Below are 27,179 nucleotides of genomic sequence, written 5' to 3'. Positions count from 1 at the left end.
CTAGCGGTCACCTTCAGCCCCCAACTAAAACCCCTCCAACGCATTATTAAGGATCTACAACCTATCCTAAAGGATGACCCAACACTCTCACAAGTCTTGGGAGACAGGCCAGTCCTTGCCTACAGACAGCCCCGCAACCTGAAGCAAATACTCACCAACAACCACATACCACACAACAGAACCACTAACCCAGGAACTTATCCTTGCAACAAAGCCCGTTGCCAATTGTGCCCACATATCTATTCAGGGGACACCATCACAGGGCCTAATAACATCAGCCACACTATCAGAGGCTCGTTCACCTGCACATCCACCAATGTGATATATGCCATCATGTGCCAGCAATGCCCCTCTGCCATTTACATTGGTCAAACTGGACAGTCTCTACGTAAAAGAATAAATGGACAAAAATCAGATGTCAAGAATTATAACATTCATAAACCAGTCGGAGAACACTTCAATCTCTCTGGTCACGCAATCACAGACATGAAGGTCGCTATCTTAAAACAAAAAAACTTCAAATCCAGACTCCAGCGAGAAACTGCTGAATTGGAATTCATTTGCAAATTGGATACTATTAATTTAGGCTTAAATAGAGACTGGGAGTGGCTAAGTCATTATGCAAGGTAGCCTGTTTCCTCTTGTTTTTTCCTACCCCCCCCCCCCCAGATATTCTGGTTTAACTTGGATTTAAACTTGGAGAGTGGTCAGTTTAGATGAGCTATTACCAGCAGGAGAGTGAGTTTGTGTGTGTACGGGGGTGGGGGGGAAGTGAGAAAACCTGGATCTATGCAGGAAATAGCCCGACTTGATTATGTAAAGAGTTGTCACTTTGGATGGGCTAGCACCAGCAGGAGAGTGAATTTGTGTGGGGGGGTGGAGGGTGAGAAAACCTGGATTTGTGCTGGAAATGGCCCACCTGCTGATCACTTTAGATAAGCTATTACCAGCAGGACAGTGGGGTGGGAGGAGGTATTGTTTCATATTCTCTGTGTGTATATAAAGTCTGCTGCAGTTTCCACGGTACACATCTGATGAAGTGAGCTGTGGCTCACGAAAGCTCATGCTCAAATAAATTGGTTAGTCTCTAAGGTGCCACAAGTACTCCTTTTTTTTAAAGACAATAGGGTTACTCCAGAAATTATATTGGCCCCACTTCTGTAACAAGTAGGTCAGCTGCTGGAAGAAAGGCAGTGTGTCTAGCAGTTAGACCAGAGGACTAGGAGCCAGGAGACCTGGGTTCTATTCCTACTTCTCACTGGTTTGCTGTGTGGCCTTGGGCATGTCACCTAACCACTCTGAGCCTCAGATTTCCTCATCTGTAAAATGGAGATAATGCTATGTACCCACCTGTATGGAAGCACTTTGAAATCCTCAGCTGAAAGGCATGGTAGAAAGGCCAAGTACAATTCAACTAAAGGCTTGGGAGAGCGGGGCCTCTGCTGTCTACCCCTGAAAACCCAGCGAGTCAGGAACTCCCTGCATAGCCTAAAACAATGTCTCTCAGTGGGGGATGTATGTGTGGTTTGCTTGCAGAGAGAAGCTGCTTCCCCAGACAAAGGGAAAGGCTAGGGCTGTCCAGGGACTCAGCATTCATACCCCTCCCGCCCTGGCGCCGACCTCAGTGACTTAGGCCCTGACCCTGCACGTGGCTCCCCACATCCAGAGCTCTGTGCCTATGCAGAGCAGCTTGCAGGATGGGGGCCTTGATTCATCACCAGCAGCTAAACAGCTGAGCCAGGGGGACACAAACAGGCCAAGAACCAGAGCCAGAGAGATGAAAAGCAGCTCCTGCCATTCAGGTACCAAGGTCTCACCTGGGGAAGGCATGAAAGGCCCTACGATTAGTTCTCTTGGAGATGAAGGCCTCAACAGCAGCAGCGTAAACCAGACAGAGTTTGCGAGCCGGTGCATGCCAAGCTCTGAGCTGCTCGGCCATAGAAAGGCCCTGCCTGCTGGTCCAGCGCCAGCCTGTTTCTGACCAGAGAGCAGTAACAGGGTCGAAAGGTGCCAGACTTTCTGCAAAGCAGACACACACCCTGCCGGGGACTAGGCTGGGACCACCCCTCGCTTGCTTTCCTTGTGCCAGTTTACAGGCAGGTCTGCAGAGATGAAGACTCGAGGGGTGACACGGTGGCCCCTACGGAAGTCAGTGGGAGTTTTGCCATGACTTCAATGGGGCTGGGACTGCACGCAAGGTGTTTAGATTCACTGAGCACAACCCTTGCTCTCCTAGAGTGTCTGGTGAGACAGATCCAGCTCGTGGAGAGACCTCTCCCTAGCAGCGTTCTGTAAGCTCCCCAGCAGCATAGAAAAGCAACACCTGGACCTGCTCCTTGCACAAGTCACTTGGCTCTGCCTGGGTGAAGGGAGAAGAAGCTGTGCCTCTTTTTGTGGTGGTGCCTTAAGGCTAAGCCCAGCACAAAAGCAAGCAAGGAAGAATTTAACCAGGAGACCAGGCAGCCTTTCTCTCTGCCACCCACCACCAGCCTCTGACAGGGCTTATTCGTTTCTCATCGTACCTTCTTGTTGCAATATGCATATTCCTGTACATGTGTACTCGAGCAGGAATAATGACCCTTGAGAAGGCTGCAGATTGCAGCCTTTGTGGCAGGCAGGGGACAGTGAGCCTTGTGGGGGAGAGGGGATCCCCAATATGCAATGGTGGCTGTTCCGCCTAGTCCACCAGCGAATGTCACTTATTTATGTTAGGACATCCTACAGCTACCAAGGAAACACACGGAAAGGTGCTGGCGACTTGCACTACCCTCCTGAAATCCCCCCCCCCCCCCCATGGCTCTTCCCAGAAACTCATTTTTCACCTGCAGAGTAGCTCAGCAAGTGAACGAAGCCGAGCTGGGACGCGCATTCAGCCCCGGCTTTTGGTCGTCCATCACCCAGCCGACAAGAGCTTGCTTCCCGCAGATAAAGTTATGACAAGCATCTCCAGCCCATTCTCTCAGGGGCTGCATCCACGTTTCCATCATCTCAGACATTATAAGCAATCAGCTGAGCAGGGCCTCTGACAACACATCAGGCGCGTCAACGCTGCTGCTCGGGGAGGCAGGCGTGAAGGGGGAAGGCTTCATCACGGTGCCCATAAACACAGACCAGACCATTCAGCGTCGTGGCTGCAGGTGTGGCACCTTTCCCAGCTTGCCAAAACCGTGGTTGGCTTTTGCCGTGCTCTGCCTTTAAACGTCTGGTCCAAAAGACCCCCCCCCTGCAGACACTTCTCTCCCCTCACTCCAGCACTGTAGGAGACAGGCTGAGGACTTAATGAGACCTCGCAGGGTCCTAGAGCCTGGACTGCAGCCAGAGCCCGAAGGTCCACACTGCAATGAAACAGCCCAGCGAGCCCGAGTCAGCTGGCACAGGCCAGCCCCGGGGGCCTAATGGCAGTGTAGACACACCCTTTGTTCTGTTTTTTGGCACTAACCTTTTATTGAATAAGGTTCTTTGTGAATCACAGAGTTCTCGTTGCGTCCTCAAGCAGCGCTGGGGCAGTGCGGGCTCCCCCCCGGAGGCAGGGCAGAAATGCAGCTTCTGGAACAGATACACAGGACTGATTCTCCCTGCCCCGCCCCTCACGTCGTCATTCACCCTGGGCTAAGTGAGTGTAATATGCCACCAAGTCCAAACGGTTCAGAACAAAGCTGCACCACTGGGCTGCCTGCACGCTGCTGTCAATCAGCGCTCAGATACCTCTGAGGCTGTCTTTCACCTCCCCACGTTCAGATGTCACTTCCCCCTCCCCCCGCTCTAGGGACACGGTCATTCCTCTAGTAGCAGAAGACGATCGGTCAGCTCATGCAGCGATACCTTGGCCACTGAGTCCTAGCAGGGCTTACACTGGATGACAGCAGCAGGGATGCTGGGGAGGGCCTTGGGCTGGGAGTCCGGAGACCTGACTTCTATTCCTGGCTCTGCCACTGACTTTCTGTGTGGCCTTGGGAAAGTCACTTCCCCTCTCTGGGCCTCTGTCTCCCCTCCCACCTCCTATCTGCTTAGATTGTGAGCTCCTCAGGGCAGGGCCTGGCTCTCACTAAGTGGGCATGCAGCACCTGGCACAGTGCGCTCCCTAGTCTCAGCTGGGGCCTCTAGCTGCTGCCATAACACCACCAGTGAGTAACAGCAGTAACAGAGACAGGCCTGAAAACCCAGGCGAGCCTTGGCATTGCACAACACCCAAGGAGACACCGTGCAGCCATTAAACTGCCAGCAGGAAGTTTTCCATGTAAATTGTTCCACCAGGACACAAGAAAGAGCTGTTGAAAGTGAGGCGTGTTTGACTGAGGTTTTCTATTCCTTTTTATATTTAAATTATTTATCATTTCCTCTCCCTCTTCTGAGTTCTCGCTTTCATTTCGGTTGTCGGCAGCATCTCTCAGACACGTGTGTGCGTTAGGACAGTGGCAGATACAGCTGTTGTATAAGGGCAGAGGAAGTGCTGTCAGTGATTAGACCTACATGGGAGCAGAGGGTCAAAGGACTGGACTTGTGTTGGTACCAGCCTCTGAGCTATCCAGTGCCTCTCGTCCCTGATATTCCTAATCCCCCCTTCCCCTCGCAATGCTCAGCAGCTGCTTTTTTGCAATGGAAAGAGGGAGAAAAAAGGGAAATGAACATTAAGGGACAGCAGAGTCCAGGGTGTGAGAGAGACACAGTAAACACCAGTCCCCAAGCAGCTGTCAGCACAGAGTAGGCGTGGGGCGGGGAGGCGGGGGTGCTTTCTAAGCCATCCCCTTCCACTGGGAGGAATGTGCCCGGAGAAGGCGATTCAGCCATGTCTGAGCCAGACTGTGAAGATTACAAGAGGAGGCAGCTGGATCCATTATTAATGAGAATGAGCCAGAGAGAGGGAGGGGGATGGAAACAGGACAGGCGAACGCAGGCATTTCCCAGCCAGTCATATCTCTAGATGAGAGAGGAAATTGTGTGGGTTAGAGGTTCAGAGGCAGCCCCGTTCCTGGGTGGCAGGATCAGACACATGCCAGCTAATGCCTGGGCTCCTGACTCCCAGGGTAGCCTCACCCCTTTCAGGGCCAAAGGCCGGTTGCTGCAGCGCAGCTGGGGAGGTAACCACCACTCCACTTCCTTCCCTGCAGCAGACCCTGAGGCCACAGACTGCGTGGGCGGATCCTGCTCGGGGCTGTCCCGTGCGGCTCAGAGATGGCCCCTGCCTTGGAACAATTTCTTAAAAGGAAAAAACAAACAAACCGCTGTCATGATGATTCCCCATCAGTGCAACTGAAGCGCCACTAAAAAACCAACAGTTTTTCTATTCAGCCCTGCTGCAACGCGGGGAGGTGCACGGCACCTCTGGCAGGGGGTGAGGGGGGCGCCCCGGGGGGAAGCTACAATAAGATGAGCGCACAGAGGAGGAGAATCCCTTTTTAATTTTATTCCTAGTTCACTTTTCAATCCAGATGCCTCAAGATCTAATTCCGAATAAATAATTGTACTGAGTAACCCAGGTCCCCCGGTGATTAACTAAACACACTGAGGCTCACTGAAATTGAATTAGTGGTGTGCACTCAGCCGTTATTACCCTCCCCACATCATGAATATTAATGAGGGGTTATTAAGAAATGTAAATGATGCCTCAGGGGGTTGGGAGTAAAGGGGGGATTGCTGGGAGTTGTGGGTTGATATGACAAACCATTAGGAAAACAGCCTGATTGAAGCCACTTTTGAATTATGTCAGATCTTGCTCTTTCCCGGGTGCAGTAATGTTTCCGGATGCGTTCGCTTTTATTAAAATGAGAAAAAGGGAACAAGTTATAATTGGAATGTAAAATTAGCATTTGCAAAGCAGTAAATCTGCAGCAACTAAGAAATGTTTTGCTGGAGTGTGGCGGGGGGGGACGCGCAGCAGGGGGGAGTGTCTCTCTCCTGCTAGGTCTGTGTCTGCCTCAGAAGAGCTCTCAGTTTTCCCGACCAGGCAAAAGCAACATAAACAATTTTTCTGGAGTGAGAAGTGCTGCACAGTGGAAAAAAATCAAGTTTCCAGCGAGATGTTCTCTGTGCACACGCACAGCGCCCCCCCCCCACCCCCCGATCCCACCCTGCTGCACCCTCTTCCACAGAGAATCTCAACCCACTCTGCAAACAGGAGTCAATCAAGCCTCCCAACAGCCTCTCCCAGAGGGAGGTACCAGCATCAGTGTCCCTGTCTTGGAGAGGAGCAAGCAGGCTGAGAAGCTAAGTGGCTTGCCTACCTCTAGCCAGGCAGGAACAGGACACAGGAACTCTGCCTCCCCAGTCCCATTTCGACCCCTGCACCACACTAACTTGCCCTTTCACTGAAGGGCACTTTTAGGCCAAAATGTTTGAAAGTGGCCACTGATTTTGCCCATTTGCTGGAGCCCAGTGCAAGCTGCTTTGGAGTTCTCCAACTGGGCACCCAAAATTCGAAGTTACGTAGGCCACAGCCAAAATGCTCCATTCTGCTGCGCCCTCCCTGAGCTGTCCCTCCTCCCAGGACCCCTGAGAGCAGTCAACAGGGAAGGCTGGCCTGACTCCCTTGTCACTCCCATCAGCCTGACTCCCTCAGCCACCCTGCCCAGTCAGTCCTCACCTCTGCCTCTTCATTCACTCCTGGATCTCATCCACCACCGTCCCCACAGGAACCGTCACATGAATAGAGCCACGAGGCCCCAGGCGACTCACCCCAACCTCAGTGCTGTAGTACCCCATACAGATGTCCTGCTGCCCAGGGGCTGCCTTTGGGGGTGACTCTCACAGATGACAGGTTGGGAGAGGTTCAGCTCCCAGGGACCCTCCTAACCCCAGGGAGCAGCTTCTGCCGTAGGCAGAAGGGAATTCATTGCTACATTGAGCCCATGTTGTCCTACCCTGGACATCACCCTGGGCCTCGCTTCCATGGGGCTGAGAAGGAAGTTAATTTCCTGTGTCATACTTCCCCTGAACTGCTCTAAAACTATGCCAGCCCCATCTGCAAGAGATCACACCTGCCCAGAGGCTGGCATGACTGAATCAAGGTTCACAGCTCATCCCATTGCTGTCCCATGGCCCGTTGCTGTCTTTGTACGAGTGAATTGACGGCTGGTGACAGGCGTTGGCTTGGCTGGCTGCGGGGCATCAGCTACAGACAAAACCCTCTGCTCGCTGCAAAGCTGGGCTGTCTCCGTTCTCATTCGCCCCCCTGTGGTCCTGAGCCCTAACTTTTAGGGAGGAGAGGCAGCTTATTCCCTCCTTGGTCACTGTGCCGAGACTGCCAGCAAAGGGGTCAGACAGTTCTAGACACAGGGTGGAGCCCTTCCCAGGTCAAGGCCACCAGTGGGTGTTATGTTGCCCCCATGGCTGGGAGTCCTTGGGGCCTAAAAGCTGCAAAGTCCCAGCTCAGTTCCATGTAGGAACAATAATTATATCCCAGGCCGGAGGGCAGGGAAAGCAGGAGTCACTGAGGACCAGCTGTCCCAGCCGGATTCTCCATTGCTCTCAGTGGGAGCAACGGCGTGCTCGACACTTTTGGAAACCTGCCCTCTCCAATAGGTGCCTAAGTGGGCACTGAGCTCTTTGGCCAGGTCGCTATAAGTGACTTCCTTAGAACCCCCTGGCAAGCCAGGGAATTATTTGCTAGCCAGAAAGGGCTCTGCCTTTGGGTAGGAGCCAGCAGCTGCATTCTCCCTGTCAGCTCCATCCCATTCCTGCTTATAGTTCAGCATGGTTGGCCAGGAAAGAGTGAATGTGATAAAACTCATGCATTTTAACAGGTTTCTGCAAGCTACTCCCCGCTCCATGGAATAAAAGCTGACAGGTGCGGTTGAGTTAATCAGAGTGGATACTAGAGGGAAAGAAAGAAATCTCAGACCAAATTGCTTCAGGAAAAAAAAGAAGAAATCATGAGACTGAGCTCAAAAGTATCCAATTAATTTGTGGTGAAACTTAAAGGACCAGCACCCTCCTTTCAGAAAACCTAGCACTGGCAAGAGAGTTTGTGGTCAGGTGCAAGAAGAAAGAACGGAATAGCCGTGGTCAGAGACACAGATGCAATGAGCCTGCAGAGATCTTGGCTGGCTCCTTTGCTGGGTAAATGGGCCATACCCTAGTTGGTGGTTTTGAGGATCTAATCCCAGCAGCCCACCTCTTCCCCCACGCACAAAGCAACCCCCAAGTCAGAAAAAGGCAGAGGCCTCCACCACTAGGGACACAAGCTGAAAACGCAGGGGCAGAAATGGTCTCGGTCTCCCCCTCCCACTACGGCTTTGGGGTTTTACCTACACCTATAACCTGCGGTGCCAAACCCAACCCTCCCCCCAGCCACCTTCACAAGAGGACAGGAAAGCTGAGCTGAAGTTAACCCCTTAATCACCAGATAGCGCCCCTGCTGCACCTGCCACATCCACTTCTGCCAGGCACAGGCTGGTCCAAAGAGAAGGGTGCACAGGGACTGCTGAAGCCAAAGCAAACCCTTCCAACATGACTGTTGGTAAGGTGGCAGCTCCCAGCCCCTCCTCCTGTGGTATGGACTCTGCCCAATTACAAGGTCTAAAACACCCAGGCCCTTATCTCAGTTGTATCTGACCCTACTGCCGGTCCAAAGGGGGAGTGGGTTTCTAGGGGGTCTGACCCACCTCCTGTGTATAGAAGAGCATTGGGTTCTGACTAGAGCCAAGTGAACTACTGGTGTAAAATCCCAATCCCTGGGAGACTCCCCTAGCTTGGGGCTTCCTTACAGACTTGACACTCTGCCCAGGTGCACTAGAAGGTTTGTTAGCGCTGTGAGCCCATTGACAAACTGATCCAACCTGGACTCGGTTCCCCACTTCCCATTGGAACCAGCAGTTTCACAAGGGCTGAGTGCAAAACCAGATGCAACTCACCCCGTTTGTCCGAGCTTCGCTTTGAGCTTTTGGGGTTCATTTGATCTCAGAACTTGGGACGGTCCCAAGTCACGACATCCCAAGCTGGGCTGAGCTTCTGCACAGCTCAGGGCAGCTGGTTCTGGGGGCATGGGGCCAACCTGGAGGGGAGCTACAAAATACAAACTCACCGACAGTCTGAGAGCGAAGCACAGCCAGACGAATCCTGTGCTCAGTGACCCCAGGTAAAGCCAACGTCTCTCTGCTTGTAGATGAAGATGCTCTGGAGTCACTAGCGTAACCAAGCAGAGAACCGGGCCACAGGTTTGATCAGCTGCACAGAGAGAAACCAAAGCAAACGTTCATACAGCCATTGCAAACCCAAACTGCTGGTCCCTCCCGAGACCAGTCAGAGCCACCACCTCAGGGTGAGGGCGCTAGGAAAGAGCAGCTTCTCTCAAGTGGCTTGGGGCTGACCGGTTCTCCCAGCCTCTGCCCAGCCAGGCCCGCAGGGACAGGAGGTTTACAGAACCCTGCATGTGAAGAGGAGGTTGTTGTACCTTTTCTGCCCTGACCCTGTGCCCCTGCCCTCGGCACAGCACACATCCTGGGGCTTTCCCTGAGGAGAATTTGGTTTTGGAAGATCAAATGTGAATCGTGCGGCTACACGCAGGCCTTTGGAAACCCAGCCTCTCGGGCACTGGGGAAAGGAGAAGTGTCCCTCCAGGCCGGCACAGGGCTCCGCTGGCAGAACAGTATGGAGCACGCATTGGGACGAGCGTGGCAAGGAGACTACAAGGTAATCCCTCCTGCTCACAGCTGGGCTACAGGGATGCACTTGGTGGCCTCAGAGGAGTCTCGGGTTTGCCGTTCTATTAAAATAACAGACGACTCTTTCTCTCTGTGGCTATCAATGGCCTATCCATAATGAGCACTAAACCCATCACTTAAATGTCTTTTAGGAGGCTGGGCTATCAGACAAGTTAAAAAATGTGCATTTAATGTAGTCAAGCCCCATTACAGCGGCCGATGGAAATCTACCGGCATTATTGCAGTTTTATCACTGATAAATCAGACGGCCCAGGAAGGCAAATGCACATTGGAGTTTGTTAGTATTCAGGTCTCAGCGCACTGATAGCTTCATAACTCCAGACTCGCCTCTTAATTGCACCCGTAAGTGTTAAAATTACTGAAGGGTAAAATGCAAATGGGCTGTAACCTTTCCGGAGTTCACCCCCAGAACCGCCACACGGGGCTCTGCAGAGAGAGGCATGCGGCTTTCTTTTTTCCCCCTCTTTTATAATTGCTAAAAGAGCTGGGAGGTGATACCACTGCAAGGCCCTCATTATGGGAGAGAACAAACCCTCTGTTATTGCATGTGAGTGCCACAAAAAGGGAAGGAGAAAAACAGCAAAGGGCCTGTTCCATAATCCTCTAGCCAGGGCTGACTGGGCTGTGAAAGCTGCTACCCGAGTCTGGCCGGAGCCTGATCTGGCTTCGGGAAACATGGCGCACCGTCCAGCTCTGAGAGTCCTGCCACGGAGGGTGGAGAGCCCAGGACCCTGCCTGGGCAGATAGCACATGGGCTTTGGGGTCCAATTTGCAAAAGCATCAAAGTGATTTAGGAGTCCAAGCCCCACTTCAAAAATTAAGTAAGACCTGGTTTACACTAAGTTGGTTTAACTACGTAGGTCGGGGTGTGAAAAATCCACACCCTGAGCAATAAGCTGACCTAAGTTCCCGTGCAGACAGTGCTAGCTGTCGCCTCTTGAGGAGGTGGAGAACCTGCGCTGACGGGAGAGTCCCTCTTATCGGCACAGGCAGTGTCTATACTGAAGCACTCGCAGCTGTAGAGTTCTAGGTGTGGACAAGCCCTAAGGCACGCAGGAGCCTAAATCTCACTGAAAGTCAATGGGAATTAGGTTGCTACAGTCTGGTCCACACTAGACTGTCCTGATAGAACTACGTTGCTCAGGGTTGTCTGAGACAGTTACACCGATTTCACCTCCCATGTAGACAGTGCTGTGCTCTCCCCACAAACATAGCTCTCTCCTGTCACCAATGCCGCGTTTTCAGTGTAGACCTGCCCTGAGTCTCTTGGGCCTTGTCTACCTGAGAAGGTTTTTTCAGTGTACCTTAAGGTACGACTTTAAGCCTGATATCATGCTCCATTTCCTAGAAGGGGGCCTTTTTCAGCTTAGCATCTATCACTTGGGTGGCTGGTGAGCTGAAAAAAGCCACTCACAAATGGAAACAAGAGTGGTGGTGTATTAATTTAGATGGGATACATGGGCCAATCACTGTCCAGCATTAAAGAAAGTCCAGGGTTTGGAATTCAGAGACCTCAGCCTGCTCAGCACCGTGGCAAACACCCCAGGAAAACTCCTTTTAACCTTTTATTAAAGCTACAGAAGAGAAGGGAAAACAGTTAAAGCCTTTGAAACATAAAGCATTAAATAAGGCTTCCGTTTTAATCCCATCCCTTGTTCCCTGTCCCTGTAGCTGGGGAGGGTTTTAGAAGGACCCTTGTCTGACCATCTTTAGCTGGTATCAGGGATGGCAGTAACTGTCCTTTGGGGAAAAGAGCAGTGAGCTGAGATGGGCTGGGGCTGCTGCTGTTAAAGTCTGATCCCATTTCATCCCAGGCGTGGTTGGGATCCAGCTGGAGCCAGCAGAGGTGGCGATGTCATCTGGGTCCCTCCCTCCAGCCCGGGCTGGTCAGGACACCTCTCAGGATCAGGACAATAGAGGCCTGGGGTCACCAGGGGTGGCAGCCATGAGGGCGAAGCTTGCTCCAGTAGCCAACTTTCTCCCCAAAGTCTTTTTCTGTAAGGCCCCTCGAAGGCAGTGCTGGGGGGAACAGCCCAGCCCCTCAGGACTTTGTCCATCAGTTAGGCCTAGTTTCCAACCCACCAGTTTGGTTAATTGATTCTTGGTTCCACTTTTCTTATTTACCACGCATGACCCTAATACAGTCCCTGAGTTCTAGCAGGAGGCTCGACTAACTCCAGACTAACTCTGTCCGTCTCCCTCTTCCCCACCAGCGTTGGTTAGCGTTGGTTATGGTGACATCTGAGGAATGTTCATGCACTTTTCACAGGTGAGCCCACTGGGTAAAATTGGAGCCCCAGTTATCAGCAGTGTCTCGGGGATTTCACGGGGGTAACTAGATCGCTGTAACTGGTAAAACTTTCCCAGGCAGACCAGGCTACAGCCGCTGAAACGTTCCCCGGATTTCATACTGTCATGAAGTCCTTGGGCGATGCTCTGGAACTGCTCCCTGCGAAGCCAGGCAGGACTCTGGGGAAGTCTCCTTTCTGTGAGCCGCCTGTCTGCAGGACACACAGCTCATACGGCTTCCACCTTCCTGGGTCTGACCTCGGAGCATTCAGCCTCCTCTGCCCTTCCGTGCGCTTCCCACAGCGAGTCCGCCAGGCAGGCTCCTGGGGAAACCAGAGGGTCCTGCCCCCCAACTCCGCAGTCAGACGTGACTCTCAGCCAGCCAGTAAAACAGAGGTTTATTAGACGACAGGAACATGGTCTAACACAGAACGCCACTAGCTGTCACCTTCAGCCCCCAACTAAAACCTCTCCAACGCATTATCAAGGATCAACAACCTATCCTGAAGGACGACCCATCACTCTCACAGATCTTGGGAGACAGGCCAGTCCTCGCCTACAGACAGCCCCCCAACCTGAAGCAAATATTCACCGGCAACCACACGCCACACAACAGAAGCACTAACCCAGGAACCTATCCTTGCAACAAAGCCCGTTGCCAACTCTGCCACATATCTATTCAGGGGACACCATCACAGGGCCTAATCACATCAGCCACACTATCAGAGGCTCATTCACCTGCACATCTACCAATGTGATATATGCCATCATGTGCCAGCAATGCCCCTCTGCCATGTACATTGGCCAAACTGGACAGTCTCTATGTAAAAGAATAAATGGACTCAAACCAGATGTCAAAAATTATAACTTTCAAAAACCAGTCAGAGAACACTTCAATCTCTCTGGTCACTCGATTTCTCATCTCAAAGTGACTATCCTTCAACAAAAAAACTTTGAAAACAGACTCCAAGGAGAGACTGCTGAATTGGAATTAATTCGCAAATTGGATACAATTAATTTAGGCTTGAATAGAGACTGGGTGTGGTTGAGTCATTATACTAAGTAATGACAGGTTTCAGAGGAAGAGCCGTGTTAGTCTGTATTCGCAAAAAGAAAAGGAGTACTTGTGGCACCTTAGAGACTAACCAATTTATTTGAGCATGAGCTTTCGTGAGCTACAGCTCATGCTCAAATAAATTGGTTAGTCTCTAAGGTGCCACAAGTACTCCTTTTCTTTATACTAAGTAAAACTATTTCCCCTTGTTTATTCCCCCCCTCCCCGCACTCCACTGTTCCTCAGACATTCTTGTTAACTCCTGCAAATGTGCTGGAAATGGCCCACCTTGATTATCACTTCAAAAGGTTTTGTCTCCCGCCACCCCACTCTCCTGCTGGTAATAGCTCATCTTAAGTGATCACTCTCCTTACAATGTGTATGATAAACACCCATTTTTTCATGGTCTGTGTGTATATAAATCTCCTCACTGTATTTTCCACTGAATGCATCCGATGAAGTGAGCTGTAGCTCACGAAAGCTTATGCTCAAATAAATTGGTTAGTCTTTAAGGTGCCACAAGTCCTCCTTTTCTTTTTACAGAGCTTGTAGGTGCAGAGAACAGGACCCCTCAGCTGGGTCCATTTTGGGGGGCAGTGAGCCAGACAACCATGTCTGTACTTCACTCCATGTCCCAGCCAGCCCCAAACTGAAACTCCCTCCAGCCCCCGCTCCTCTGGACTTTGTCCCTTTCCCGGGCCAGGAGGTCACCGGATTCCTTTGTTCTCCAACCCTTTAGCTCTCACCTTGCAAGGGGGAAGGGCCCAGGCCATCCGTTGCCAGGAAAAAGGGTGTCGGCCATTCTCTGTGTCCAGACCCTTGCACACACTTGCCCTCTAGGGCTCTGTAACGATCATACACCGTTACCCCACCACCTAGATACTTAAGAACTCCATAGGGGAAACTGAGGCACCCCCACACTATTCAGAGGAAACATTAAGAACAGTCCCACTTCATCACATCTCTCCCCTCTTCGAGATCGAATTGAGCGGGGTCACTTTAGCCAGTGACCTGGGGAAGTTCGAAGCCACCAATGTTCCCATGGATGCCCCAGCATCTCTCCCATTCCTTGGTAGGAGTTACACCAGGCCCTTCCAGTTTCACGCCCTCCCTTGGTCGATAACATTCGCAGGCCACATGTGGGAAGGTTTATGCAGCCCGTGCCCTTTGCCCACCCCCAAAACCCCAGGGGATCAAACTGGGATTGGGTCTTCTCCCCAACAAGCTGGCCAAACACAGCCACTTGGTTATAGGACTGTTTAACTTTCTTAACAGCTTTAACTCCATCTAAGACCTTCTCCAAGCTATCCACACTGGATCTTTCAACAGGACAGTCAGTGGATCCATTCACAACAGAAAATTTCTGGCTGTTAAGGAACTGAAGCTTTCTTGATTAAATCACTTTCACACCCTTCAGTTGCAGTAAACTGCTTGCAAAGACTCCATGAGGATTCCTTTCCCTAGGGGCTTTTCTGTGCAACAATTCATCCCTCACAGAAATTCCGCTCTTACCCTCTTTACCTAGGGCTTGCTCTAGAGGAACACTTTCCTGAGCAACAACAGACTCTTTCTGAGTCTCCCTTACATCCAGAATTACCTCTGGCCCTTCCGGCAGATTCCCACACAATCCCCTTTCAGGCAAACTCACAAACGTCAGAAGCATTCTCCTTCCCTTTGCCACACGCATGTTCAGGAATCTTTTCCTTCTTGCTACAGGTTTCCACACCCTCCGTAGGTAACACAATCACACACCTTCATGCTCTCCTTGTGCCCTGGCTAGGATCTCACCCTGATCAGACAGAGTTCCTACACCCTTTCCCAACAACACACTAGCAACAGGCAAAATACAAGCACCAGAATTGTCTGGGCTCTGGGATTTTACGTAGACACTAACTGGATGCGACCTAGTTACAGGGCCATTCTCCCGAGCAGACACAAACTTGAGCTGTAGCTCACGAAAGCTCATGCTCAAATAAATTGGTTAGTCTCTAAGGTGCCACAAGTACTCCTTTTCTTTTTGCGAATACAGACTAACACGGCTATTCCTCTGAAACTTAGGACCGTTCCCTTCCTGGGATTTAGCTGAACCCAGAACCAGCTCTGAGACAACTGCACGACCCTCAACCGTCACAGGCTGAAAGGCCCCTTCTGTCTGCTGCATAGACAAAGAAGAGCTGGACACACTTTCTCCTTTCCCAGACACACAGCTTGGGACCTCTCTCCCCTTGTCCCAGCACACAGGGCTGGTCACAGACAACTGCTTGGAGACTTTGGATGGGCTAGCACCAGCAGGAGAGTGAATTTGTGTGGGGGGGTGGAGGGTGAGAAAACCTGGATTTGTGCTGGAAATGGCCCACCTGTTGATCACTTTAGATAAGCTATTACCAGCAGGACAGTGGGGTGGGAGGAGGTATTGTTTCATATTCTCTGTGTATATATAAAGTCTGCTGCAGTTTCCACGGTATGCATCTGATGAAGTGAGCTGTAGCTCATGAAAGCTTATGCTCAAATAAATTGGTTAGTCTCTAAGGTGCCACAAGTACTCCTTTTCTTTTTGCTTGGAGACCGGGGTAGCTCCCTCCATAGGCAAGTCAATACCCCTGACAGACACAGACACATTCCCTTCACTGTCACAATTCTCCACCCAGCTAACAGGTAAGGGCCAGGGACACTCATCTGCCACTCTCCTCGCCTTCCCGCCCTGCTGACTAGACACAGCCATCAGCTCACAAGGCTGCCTAGGCTCATCCAGACTTTCCTTACCGAGCACCTTGCCACTCCCCACAGATCCCCTGCCCTGCCTGTGTCTCCCCCCACTCAGCTGGGGTCTCAGCTCCCACTGTGCTCAGCGCTGCCCTTGCTGTCCCAGTGGGGTAGGCAGCGAGCTCACTGCTTTCATCACTGCATCAGAGCCAGCGTGAGCCCCTGACCCCCCCCCGTCCCACCCAGCCCCAGGGGTCTGGTTACAGGCAGGCAGGTATCCTGAGCCTAGCAGCTCCTCCCTGCTGCCAGCCAGGTCATCTACATTTTCACTAAAAGAAAAGGAGTACTTGTGGCACCTTAGAGACTAACCAATTTATTTCTCTAAGGTGCCACAAGTCCTCCTTTTCTTTTTGCGAATACAGACTAACACGGCTGTTACTCTGAAACCTACATTTGCACTGACCATTTTCCTCTCCACCGATTGGTTCCCTGGATTCAAATTTAAACCCTCGGCAGTTACAGGAGCAAGGCCTGGATCCTGCCCCAAAGAGACACAGTCACCCCACAACAGGGTCTTGCAGGTGGTATCCTGGAGAACCCCAACGGCCAGCCAGCCCGACCCCTCCTGGGTCTGCACAAGGCCATAGGGAGGGCGAGGGGCTTCATCCTTCACCCAGCCCTCAGCATCTGAGGCTGCACCACCCAGGGCCTGACAACAGTTCTCTCTGTCCCAGGATCTCGCCACCCCAGGAATGTCTCCCCATTGACCATCACCTTCCGCTCCCACTGGAGGTCCGAGGGGCCTGGCCCCAGGAAACTCCACACAGACATATAGGTTGGGGTCAGGAGTGGGAGCCTGTCCACCTCCCCACCCACCAGGCTGATGGAGTCTATGGCCTTGGGACCCAGCAAGGGAGCTAGACACCGGGGCTTTTCCACAGGTCCCCCTTCGTTTTACTGCTCCCCTGTCACTTACTGCAGGAAGTGCCATCCATGGGGTGCAGTAGATCCCACCTCTGCCACCAGTTGTCACGGAGTCCCTGGGCGATGCTCTGGAACTGCTCCCTACGAAGCCAAGCGGGACCCTGGGGAAGTCTCCTCTCTGTGAGCAGCCTGTCTGGAGGGCACACAGCTCACACAGCTTCCACCTTCCTGGGTCTGACCTCGAAGCATTCAGCATCCTCTGCCCCTCCGTGCGCTTCTCACAGCGAGTCCGCTCAGGCAGGCTCCTGGGGAAGCCAGAGGGTCCTGCCCCCCAACTCCGCAGTCAGACGTGACTCTCTGCCAGCCAGTAAAACAGGTTTATTAGACGACAGGAACATGGTCTAACACAGAGCTTGTAGGTGCAGAGAACAGGACCTCTCAGCTGGGTCCATTTTGGGGGGCAGTGAGCCAGACAACCACGTCTGCCCTTCACTCCATGTCCCCAGCCAGCCCCAAACTGAAACTCTCTCCAGCCCCTCCTCCTCTGGGCTTTGTCCCTTTCCCGGGCCAGGAGGTCACCGGATTCCTTTGTTCTCCAACCCTTTAGCTCTCACCTTGCAGGGGGGAAGGGCCCAGGCCATCCGTTGCCAGGAAACAGGGTGTCGGCCATTCTCTGTGTCCAGACCCCTGCACACACCTGCCCTCTAGGGCTCTGCAATGATCATACACCCTTACCCCACCCCCTAGATACTTAAGAACTGCCATGGGGAAACTGAGGCACCTCCCACACTATTCAGAGGAAACATTAAGAACAGTCCCACTTCGTCACACCTACGACCAGCTCCGGAGCCAAGGGTGCACTGGCATGGCCCAGGGAAGTGCAGTGACACATGCGCTGGTGACCCCCCCCCGGCCATGTTTTGCCTTAAGCAGCTGCTTTGGAGTGTCCCCCAGCGTGACAGTGTTTGACCGGCTCTGCTAGGAAGGAGGTGTTTGCTGGTCCCTGCCTTCGAGGGCGGCGGGGGCATGGAAGGCGTGGAAGGCGGGGGCGTGGTAACATTAAAACAACAGACGGCAGCACTAAGGAGACTGCTCTGAGAAGTGACGCCGACCCATGCTCTCTCAGCAGGCATCCTGTAACCTGCAAATCACTGGCAAGGAAGGTGGGGAGTGAGCTGTTTCTCCTGTGCATCCCCAACTCCAGCACTGCCAGCTGGACCCGCTACCCCTAGATCTCAGCCCTCCCTGGTACTGCACCTGCAGGGCTAGATTAGGCATCCAGCTCGACTAATGGCCTGGGGCTTGCAGCAGCGTCAGAGAGGTCAGTTCTTCCCCCATCACCTGGTGCAGCACCGGTGCAGGTTCTAGTGAAGAAAAAGCCCCTCGTTTCTGAGGGATGCATCCAGTTGCAGCCCAAAATACAGAACCCACTGGGAGGAAGCCTGCGTCCTGCTGCAGGGGAGGCTTCAAGGGATCCCCCCTTGCAGCGTAGGAGCAGCCCCTCCTAGGTGCCAGCACAGGGGCTGGGGCAGAAGGAAAGAGGGTCCTCGTGCTCCAGCTGTTCTCAGCTGACAGAATGGGCCACAGGGGCTCTTGCATCTGGACTGTTTGTCAGGGCCCTGTAGCGGGAGCAAGGCCAGCCAGGGCAGCCTATTGCTGCTGCTCAGCCCCCCTGTGCTGTGTTCGGGCCTGGCACACCCAGCCCTCGAGGCCAGTCCGGGAGATCCAGGCATTTGCCTGCTCTAGGTATGGCCCCCCCCGGTCGGTATACATCCTGCAGTCAGTGCCTGCTGCCTGGCCCCAGAGAGGATGGGGTGGGGGGTGACAGGTTAAAGGAGCAATTAAAGAGACATGCCCCTAGTGTAAATTCGAAGAGGCGGGTTGTGACTTGGGAGCAAGTCTCGGCGGCCCCCATTGGGCTGAGGGTTTCGGTGCGTTCTTCCCGCCAGTTTCAGCGCCACGTCGCAGATGAAAGGTCAGTTTCCAGCCAGAGAGCAGCAGCAGCAGGTCAGGAGAAGCGAGGCACTGGACAGCAATTATCGGGAGGGGAGGGGGGCAGGACTGCCAGCCCCTTAGCCTGTGCACACCCGCCTGGCCCACTGCACCCCAGGCCACCCCGCAGTGGGTAAAGCGGAGGGGCTGGAGTGCCAGCAGACCCCCGCCCTCCCAGCCTGACCCCAGGCACGGGCAGGGAGGGAGCCAGTGGTGGAATTAAGGTTAATGAGAATTTTATGAACCTGCAGTTCCACGCTGGGAGAGGAGAGAAGATTGGAATCCCGGCTAATTAAAGGGAGCTGACCTGTGAAATCCGCAGGCTGGAAAGTGTCAGCAAAGAACAGGGGGGAGGGCGAGGAGCAGGGAGAACAAGGGGGGAAGGAGGAGGCATGGGGGAGGGGAGAGTGCACGGAGAGGAAAGGGAAGGGAAAGCGAGAGAGGGAGGAGAAAGGAAGAGAAGAGCCCTGAGGGGGGCAGGGAAAAGGAGGTTAGGGGAACAGCCATGCGGGGGCCATGGCTCTCTCCCCGCTGCAGAACAGCCCCTCGCTTGCCCAGGAGCCGCCCAGAGTGCACAGAAAGGGCATCGCAGCATCTCCCCATGCCTGGCTGGGAGGGGGGATGCCAGCTGGGGGCACAACGAAGCGTTGCCCTGAAACGCAGGGTGGCAGACAGGGATGGGAAATACCCAGGTCCAGAAATCCCGCTGTGCTGGTAACAAGGCCCCCGCCCTGGACATCAGCCCCACCTATGCCTGCCCCACACTGTCCTGCCGGGAACAAGGGTCACGCCCTGGGGTGGTGCTGTGTCGGTGGGGAGCCGGGGAACCAGTGCTAGGCCCTAACGGCCACAAGGAAAGGGAACACCTGGTGCCCCAGGAGGTTTTACGCTGAGACAGCTGGGGCTCGACCCCAGGCCGTGCTGGAGCAGGAGCGCTGAGCGTCAGCACGCGGGGCTGGATAGGGCTGGTGCCCTGCAGCAGCATTGTCTGAGCCCAGCCCTGAGCATCACAGGTTGGGCCAATCCCCCATCTTGGGCACTGACCAAACTGCTGTGAGGGGATCCAGCTGCTGGAGTCTGAACTGAGCCGAGGCCATGCCTGGCTTGGGGTCTCCAGACACTCTTGGGGTGCAGCTCTAACACCCCCTCCTGAGAGCTGAGACTTCACGGTCCAGCTGCCCAGGGTCCAGTGCTGACCCCCAGACACTTCAACAGCTTAAGCATCCCCACTTCCTGAACCCTGGCCACATGGGTGCTCTGGTCACAGGTCAACTCTTCGAGAGCATGTGGTAGGCACAGGCTATCACACATAGTCAGACTTCACACAGGATCCTAACCGCCATTGCTCTCTGCCTAATAGCACAAGAAACAGATCTGCACAAAAATATAAACCCTGCCCCTATTTCCCTGCCTCGGCTTCTGTACCCTCCAGAGCATTCTTTGGGCTGGGCTCTGGGTCCTCTGGGGATGTCCAGGCCTCCTGCTACAGCTCCCGGTTTGACTTCTGAACCCTGGAGCCTCGCTTGGCCAGCTTGTCTTGACCTTGGTTGGTCCCGCAGCTAAGCCAGGTCCCATCTGCTACAAAAGCCAACCCGGCTCTTCCCCACCTGCCCAAAACTCCCAGTGTGGCTTTCTCACTCTTCCCCAGGAGTCCTCTTAACACCCTGCTTTGCCCCTCCATTGGGGAATTTTCCATTCCCCCTCTTGAGAGGCTGGCGAGCACTGGTCCTCTCAGCGTCAGCCACCTCCCTTCGCCTACCAGCCGAGTGGTCAGGGTGCAGTCATTAAGGGTAATTGCTCTCTGTTGCCCCTCGTCTAGTGGGCCCGTGCTACCAGCCCACGGAGGAAATCCACGTTACAGGAGTGTTAATATCAACAGCTTCACAATAGCAACCAGAACCCATAACTGGTGCAGAGCCAGCCCCCAAACAGGGTGAGCTGTACCTGATCCCCAGGCAGCAGAGCACGAAGTGAAACCCCTACCTGGGAGCACAAGGGGAGCTAGGGAACGCGGAAGGGGAGAGGGGAAACCGAGGGTGGCCATTTACAGCTGTCCTGTGTTGATTGCATTGTGCTGGGTGCTCCACGCACCCAGAACAGCACAATGGTCCTCGCTGCCGTCGGAGGAAGGGCTGCGACCCCTCCGATCTCAGGGCACGAGCCAACCCGGAGCCAACAGGGAGAGACAGCCCCGCTGGGCAGCCGACGCCCTAAGGAGATATTTGGGGTTCTTTGACCTTTCTCCAAGACAGCGGACTCTGGCCTCTCTCAGAGAGCAGGCCCAGGTGGAGAGCCTGCCAGTCCCTCCGTTCCAGCATCAGCTGAAAGGATGGTGGCAGTGTCCACGTTGACGTGGGTTTGCTCAAGCAAACAGTCCAGTTTAATCCTCCCAGCTCCGTCCTTCCTGCTGCCCCACGCGGTCAGTGCCCCCTGGCTGCCACGGGCTGGGGCCTCTGCCCCTCCACCAGGGGCTGAGTGACACAGAACCGAACCAAAGGGGGCTCAGCATGAGAGAGGGGAAAGGGGACGAAGCTGGAGAAAGTGGGGTTTGGATGCTGCCTGTTCTCATTGGCAGTTTGGTTCCCTGGCACCGCTGCTCTGGAGTGCGGCCTTATGTAGAGCTCTCCTTCCCTGATCTAAACTCCACAAAGAGTGACGATCAAAATTAATGACAGGTTTCAGAGTAGCAGCCGTGTTAGTCTGTATTCGCAAAAAGAAAAGGAGGACTTGTGGCACCTTAGTAATAATAATAATAAATTGGTTAGGATCAAAATTAAAGATTTTCCAGAAAGCCAGCCTGGGGGGAAATCATTGGCGAGGCCACTGGAGATTTCCCAACGTGACTTTTAAATTAAAGGAGAAAAGAATTTCTTTCATTTGGTTGCGTACTTGGGATGCAGCTCACTGGGCACGTTATTAACCAGCTCTGCAAATGCTCCTGGAATTCACTCGCTCTCCAAAGTACCAACTGATCTAGTAGGCAGTTTCCCCCCGTGCTCTGAAGATGGTTTTGCTAAGAGAAGGGGTTGAAATTACAGTCCTATTCTGGCCACTTCCTGCATATGGACGTGTGTGTGTGTGTGTGTGTGTGTGTGTGTGTGCACACACGCAGAGCCGTATGTTCTAGGCCCGCCTGTACCCTCAGCTGCCCATGTGCAGAGAGTAGAGATGGCACGAGCCAGGGAATGAGCTCTCAGCCCATATTGGAGCACCAGGTCTGAGCCCAGCCAGAGCTGGGGGGAGTTTTGTATTCAGACATTTCGTCAATTTCAGCCCCATGTGTACCGATGTGCACACAGTACATACATGTAGATATGTTTGCATGCATGCACCGGTGCACAGAGGGCAGGCGTGTTGTCTGTGCTTGCGTGTGAGCAGTAGGCCGGGGGAACCTGCTTTTGGAGCCTCGCAGGCTCTTTTGCATGAACAATGTTTGCAAAAGTTGTTCCAGATAACTAAGCATTTCCCCCCACAAAGCTTGTTCCCCAGGTCACGGGAAGCCTGGCTCCACTGGAAAGACTGAGAAGCCCCCTCAGCTACGGGGACACGAGCGGGTGCCCTTTGGCCATTGCACCCAGGGTCTGGGAATTAAGTGTCATTGTCCCCTTCAGTGCTCTCCCACTCACTGCCCAGCTCCGTCCCCCTCCCGCTCTCTACTTTTCCCTCCCAACACAACACCCTGCTCTGCTCAGCCCCTCCCTGCACTGGCACCCCTGAGTGGTTCAGAAAGGGAGCAGCTGGGGTGGAAGGAGAACTCCCCCCTCCTTTCCCTGCCCCCCCCCAGACCCCCGGAGCTCTTTGAACTGGGCTGGCACTTCTCATCCCTTTGATGGGCTCCTGGCTCCGTCTAGCGAGGAGTAAAATCTTCCTTTGCAAATGAAAGAGCTGACAGGCATCAGGTTAAAGAGAACAGAGCTGCCATGGAGGCCGGGCCTGCGCCGTGCCGCGGGACGCATCCCACAGCTGCCTCTCCATGGGGGGGAGGGAGTTATGGGGAGAGGTTCAGCTGCTTGCGGGGTGAGTAAAGGGCCCTGGGTCACTGGTTCAGTTCTAGCCCAGTTCCAGAGGTCTGGCGAGATAATGGCTTGTCTCAGTCTGGCCAGCCCAGTTGGCACAAGTAGAGAGGCCAAGGGCTGTGCGGGCCACAGAAGCAGAAGAGCTGTCTGCCCGGCAGAGGGGACGCTTGGGCAGGAGAGTGTGGCGTGGGGAGCCGGCTGTGGCCCAGGCCATGTCTGTCTGTGGAGAAACACAGGGCTGCCCAATGGGCACCATGCACCAACCAGCAGACTATCTGCATCTGCTTCCACAAATGAACGGCCCGTATTGCCCTGAGTGCCCTCCACCCAGCGCTAGAGTCCTGCAGGGACACAGCAGGAACAGCAGATTGAGAGATCAGCCCTGAGAGCCACTCGAGGGACTTTGATCCAAGGACAGAGGGCAAAGGATGGCACAGCGAGGGAGACATGAAGTGGGGGACAGCAAAGGCTCTGCTATTCAACTCTCTCACAATACAACAAGCAGCCGATCTGAAACTCTAGAAAGGAAATAATCTTTCGTACATTGCATAACTAACCTGTGGAACTCACTCCCCCTTGACAGCCTTGAGGCCAAAAGCTTAGCAGGGCTCAACACAGGGTTAGGCTGTTATATGGCAGAGACAATCAGCAACTGGGTTACATAGCACAGGGGATCCAATTTCCCCCGCTTCCAGGCACAGACGACCACAAATTGATGCTGGCTGATGGGGGGGGTACAATTTAAATGTTCTCCCCCCACAAACAGCTTGAGTCACACCCTCCCAGGCACACCCCCGTCTTACTCTCAGCAGCCCCTCCCGGCAGCTCCCAGCTGTTTGCTGCTGCCTCTCCCCGCAGCTGCAGCTTGCCAGCTCCAGGAGCTGCCGCACAGGGAGGGGGCCCAGCTGGCAAACACTGGCAGAAATTTGGGGGGGCATGTGACCCTGCGTGCCCCCCCATGTGTCACCTCTGCCCTGCCCTGCAATTCCAGCTGTGACCCACCAGCCTGCTCTGAGATGACGGGTCCTCAAATGGTGAGTGTCTCTGTCACCTTCAGTAAGAATGCTTTGCTGATCCAGGTTTGTTCTCAAACCCATTGTTCTTCCAAGGAGTTCTACCCCGCCCACTCCTTCTCCATGAGCAATAAGCTTCCCAGACTGAAGGGGCTCCAGCATGGAGCTGGGGGGATCTCAGGACTGTCCCGCACTGGGCCCCAGCACCAGTTTAACCCACAGCCATTTAGAAACCCATTTGGTGACCCGGGTGCAAACCCTTGCTCTGGACAGACACAATTCAGATGGCGAGCTCCCTACTTCCATTTACCTTAAACAGATTATTTACCAACCTAAGCAAAATCGATACCGGGCCCTCCTAACCCAATACACGAGGAACCACCCACGGCTGGCACAGAAACAACAACAGGGTGAATCACAACCCAGCCCCTTATTTGGTGCACGGCCACGTGGAGAGAAACCCTCAGTCCTCATGTCCCAACGACTCCTGTGAACATTTACGGGGAGGGGCTGCCCCCAAACTCCCCTCTCACTTCCAGCCCCTCTCCCAAGATGCATCCTGTCTAAATCCTTGCGACCTGATTCTCCAACCCTCCATCCCTTCCCCGAGCACAGGAGCACAGCTTTGGAGAGAGCTTCATGCCACCTTTGCACCTCCTGCTCTTCCGAGGCTATGCAGGCCCTGCCCAGGCCCTGGTGCAAGTCAGAGCTGCTCCAGGGCTGCCCCGAGCCCCCTGCCATTTCACTCGAGTGGGCGCTCGAATAAGAGCTGGGGTAACAAGGAATTTTCACTGCTTGAGCCCCAGTGGTCACTGCATCGCGAGATAGCGTCAGACACCCCACCCCATGGTTACAGCAAGTTACATTAGCTGGGTCCGAGTGTCAGGGTGGGCCACAGGGTCTTCCCCCCCCCGGCCCCGCCCACACCTGAAAGGAGCTCAAAGGGTGTCTTTCTTCTCTCAGAGGCCGCACTGACCCACTGCGAAGGGACACAGCTGTTAGTTTCTGGCCCAGTCGTAAATCAGAGATCCCCGGTTAATCCCAGAGCCTCGGCCAAATTCCAGCTCCAATCATCCCCACGCTCCTGTTGCCTTCCGTCGCCCACCCTCCGGGGTAGGGTGCTAGGAGGCCTGCAGGTGAGAAGTCCCGCTGCACTGGGAGTGCAAGCGGCTGGCGCTATTGACGGTGCCCCTGCAGCACCAGGGACTGCACCCTGAGCACTGTGCCCTGCACAGCAGAGGCCTGGCCCTGCATAGAGACGCCCTGAGGACTTCAGGAGGCCAAGTCCTGCCCTGCGGGCAGCGCCCTTGGGCCCGGCCCCGTGCTGTGCAGCTCGGTCGTCTCCCCGAATGAGCTTTTCTTCTTCTTCTTCTTCTTCTTCCCCCCTTTTAAGATGAAGCAATGAAATTATTTTTCTACTTGAGCAGTTTTCAATTTAGATTAAGGAAAATCTCTGCTCGGTTAGCGGCGTTGCAGTAAATCACAAGCAAGCAGCACTCGGCGCCTGACAGCCCGATCGCGTATCGGATGCAACCCTTTTTTCAAGTTGACAGGCTCCGAGTGTGACATTGAACGAGGGCAAAGGGCTGGGAGCGGCTCAAAGCTGGCGGCGCAGTCAAGAAAAATGGCCGAACCAACCGGGAGGACATGGGAGGCAGCGAGCAAGGGGAGTGACCTGCACCAGCGCTGTGCAGGGGACCAGGGCTAGTGCTGAGGGTCGGGGGCCCAGACCATGCAGCAGGGGCCTGAGCTCAGTGGGATCCATCCATGGAGGCCCCTGGCAGCTGGGTCAGGCCTTTAGTTCCAAGCTGCCCATCTCCCAAAGCTCAGGGCCAGACACGACAAGCAGCCCCAGACACTAGCTCCTAACGTCCTACCACATGAGTCAGGTCCCCCTGCGTCACCAGCCGCCGATGTCCCAGTCACGTCATTCTGGCCCCCAGGAAGCAGGAGGGGTTTTAGAAATAACGGATGTCAGGACTGTTTCTTTGCCATCCAGTCTCTGAGCTGCAGGCCACGCTCAGGTCACGTTTTCAGGCTTTTCTTTGCAGCCACAAGGGCTAAAAACATAGAATCAGAGATTCTCAGGCCAGAAGGGATCATTGGTATCATCTAGCCTGACCTCCTGCACAGCACAGGCCAGAGACCTGTCCCAGATAACGCCTAGAGCAGAGCTGTTACAAAAACATACACACTTGATTTAAAAAGGGTCAATGATGGAGAATCCACTAGGAACCTCGGTAAATTGTTCTAATGGTTAATTACTCTCACTGTTAAAAATTATGCCTTGTTTCCAAATCTGGATTTGTCTCGTTGCAATCCAGCCATTGGATCAGGTTAGAACTTTCTCTGCTAGACTGAAGAGCCCATTATTAAATATTTGCTCCCCCTGTAGGTACCTGTAGGCTGTGAGCAAGTCACCCCTTAAACTTCTCTTTGTAAAGCTAAATGATTGAGCTCCCTGAGTCTATCGCTACAAGGGAGGTTTTCAAATCTTTCCCGTGGCTCTTCGCTGAACCATCACCAATTTATCAACCTCCTTCCTGAATTGTGGATAAAAACTGAGTGACCAGGGAGATTGAAGTGTTCTCCGACTGGTTTCTGAATGTTATAATTCTTGACGTCTGATTGGTGTCCATTTATTCTTTTGCGTACAGACTGTCCAGTTTGGCCAATGTACATGGCAGAGGGGCATTGCTGGCACTGAGGAGTTTGTTTTCTTCCAGGTCATTGATAAAACATTAACTCGAATGGGGCTAAGAGCAGATCCCTGCAGGAGCCCACGAGGAACACGCCCGCTCCAGGACAACTCCCCATGCACAGATACACTCTGAAATCCTAGCTTGTTACTAAAGCCATATGGCTGTGACTGGAAGGCCAGGCCCTCACCCCGCTGGGTGGGGGCAGGAGAGGGCGTGCAAGGAGCCCCTCATACAGCCCATATAACAGAGGTGGGCAAACTACAGCCCACGGGATCCGCCGGCCCGGCTCCCACGCTCCTGGCCCAGGAGGCTCGCCCCCGGCCCCTCCCCTGCAGCCTCAGCTCACTGCACTGCCGGGGCAATGCTCGGGGGGGCTGCGAGCTGCTGGGGCAGAGCAGCTGCAGAGCCTGGCCTGACCCGGTGCTCGGTGCTGCACGGCTGTAGTGCCGCCAGCCACCGGTGCGCCAGGCAGTGCGGTAAGGGGGCAGGGGAGTTTGAGGGGGTGGTCAGGGGCTGGGGCGGTCAGAGGGCAGGGAACAGGGGGGTTGAATGGGGCAGGGGTCCCGGGAGGGCAGTCAGGAGTGAGAGGAGGGGTTGGATGGGGCGCTGGGGGCCAGTCAGGGGTGGAGGGTCCAGGGGCGATCAGGGGACGGGGGAGTTGGCTGGGGTAGGAGTCCCAGGGGGGCCGTCAGGGGGTGAGAAGCAGGGCGGGTCGGATAGGGGTCGGGGGTCAGGCCACGTCTGGCTGTTTGTGGAGGCCCAGCCTCCCCTAACCAGCCCTCCATACAATTTTGGAAATGCAGTGTGGCCCTCAGGCCAAAGAATTT

The 27,179-nt window shown here is 54.2% G+C and overlaps 1 long non-coding RNA gene across 1 annotated transcript; it reads right to left on the bottom strand.

The window, feature by feature from the left end:
• Positions 1-3,445: 3,445 nt before the first annotated feature.
• LOC125622026 (uncharacterized) lies at positions 3,446-18,991 on the bottom strand. Its single transcript, XR_007352637.2, has 4 exons — positions 18,929-18,991; positions 16,682-16,986; positions 9,020-9,162; positions 3,446-3,546 (listed from the first exon to the last, which is right to left on the bottom strand). It is a non-coding gene; the product is annotated as an uncharacterized LOC125622026 (long non-coding RNA).
• Positions 18,992-27,179: the final 8,188 nt, after the last annotated feature.

This window comes from Caretta caretta, chromosome 13 (assembly GCF_965140235.1).
Source record: "Caretta caretta isolate rCarCar2 chromosome 13, rCarCar1.hap1, whole genome shotgun sequence".
In the NCBI taxonomy this organism is placed as follows: Eukaryota; Metazoa; Chordata; order Testudines; family Cheloniidae; genus Caretta; species Caretta caretta.
Note: the sequence above shows the minus strand (reverse complement) of the source record. Positions and strands in the feature narration are given on the sequence as shown.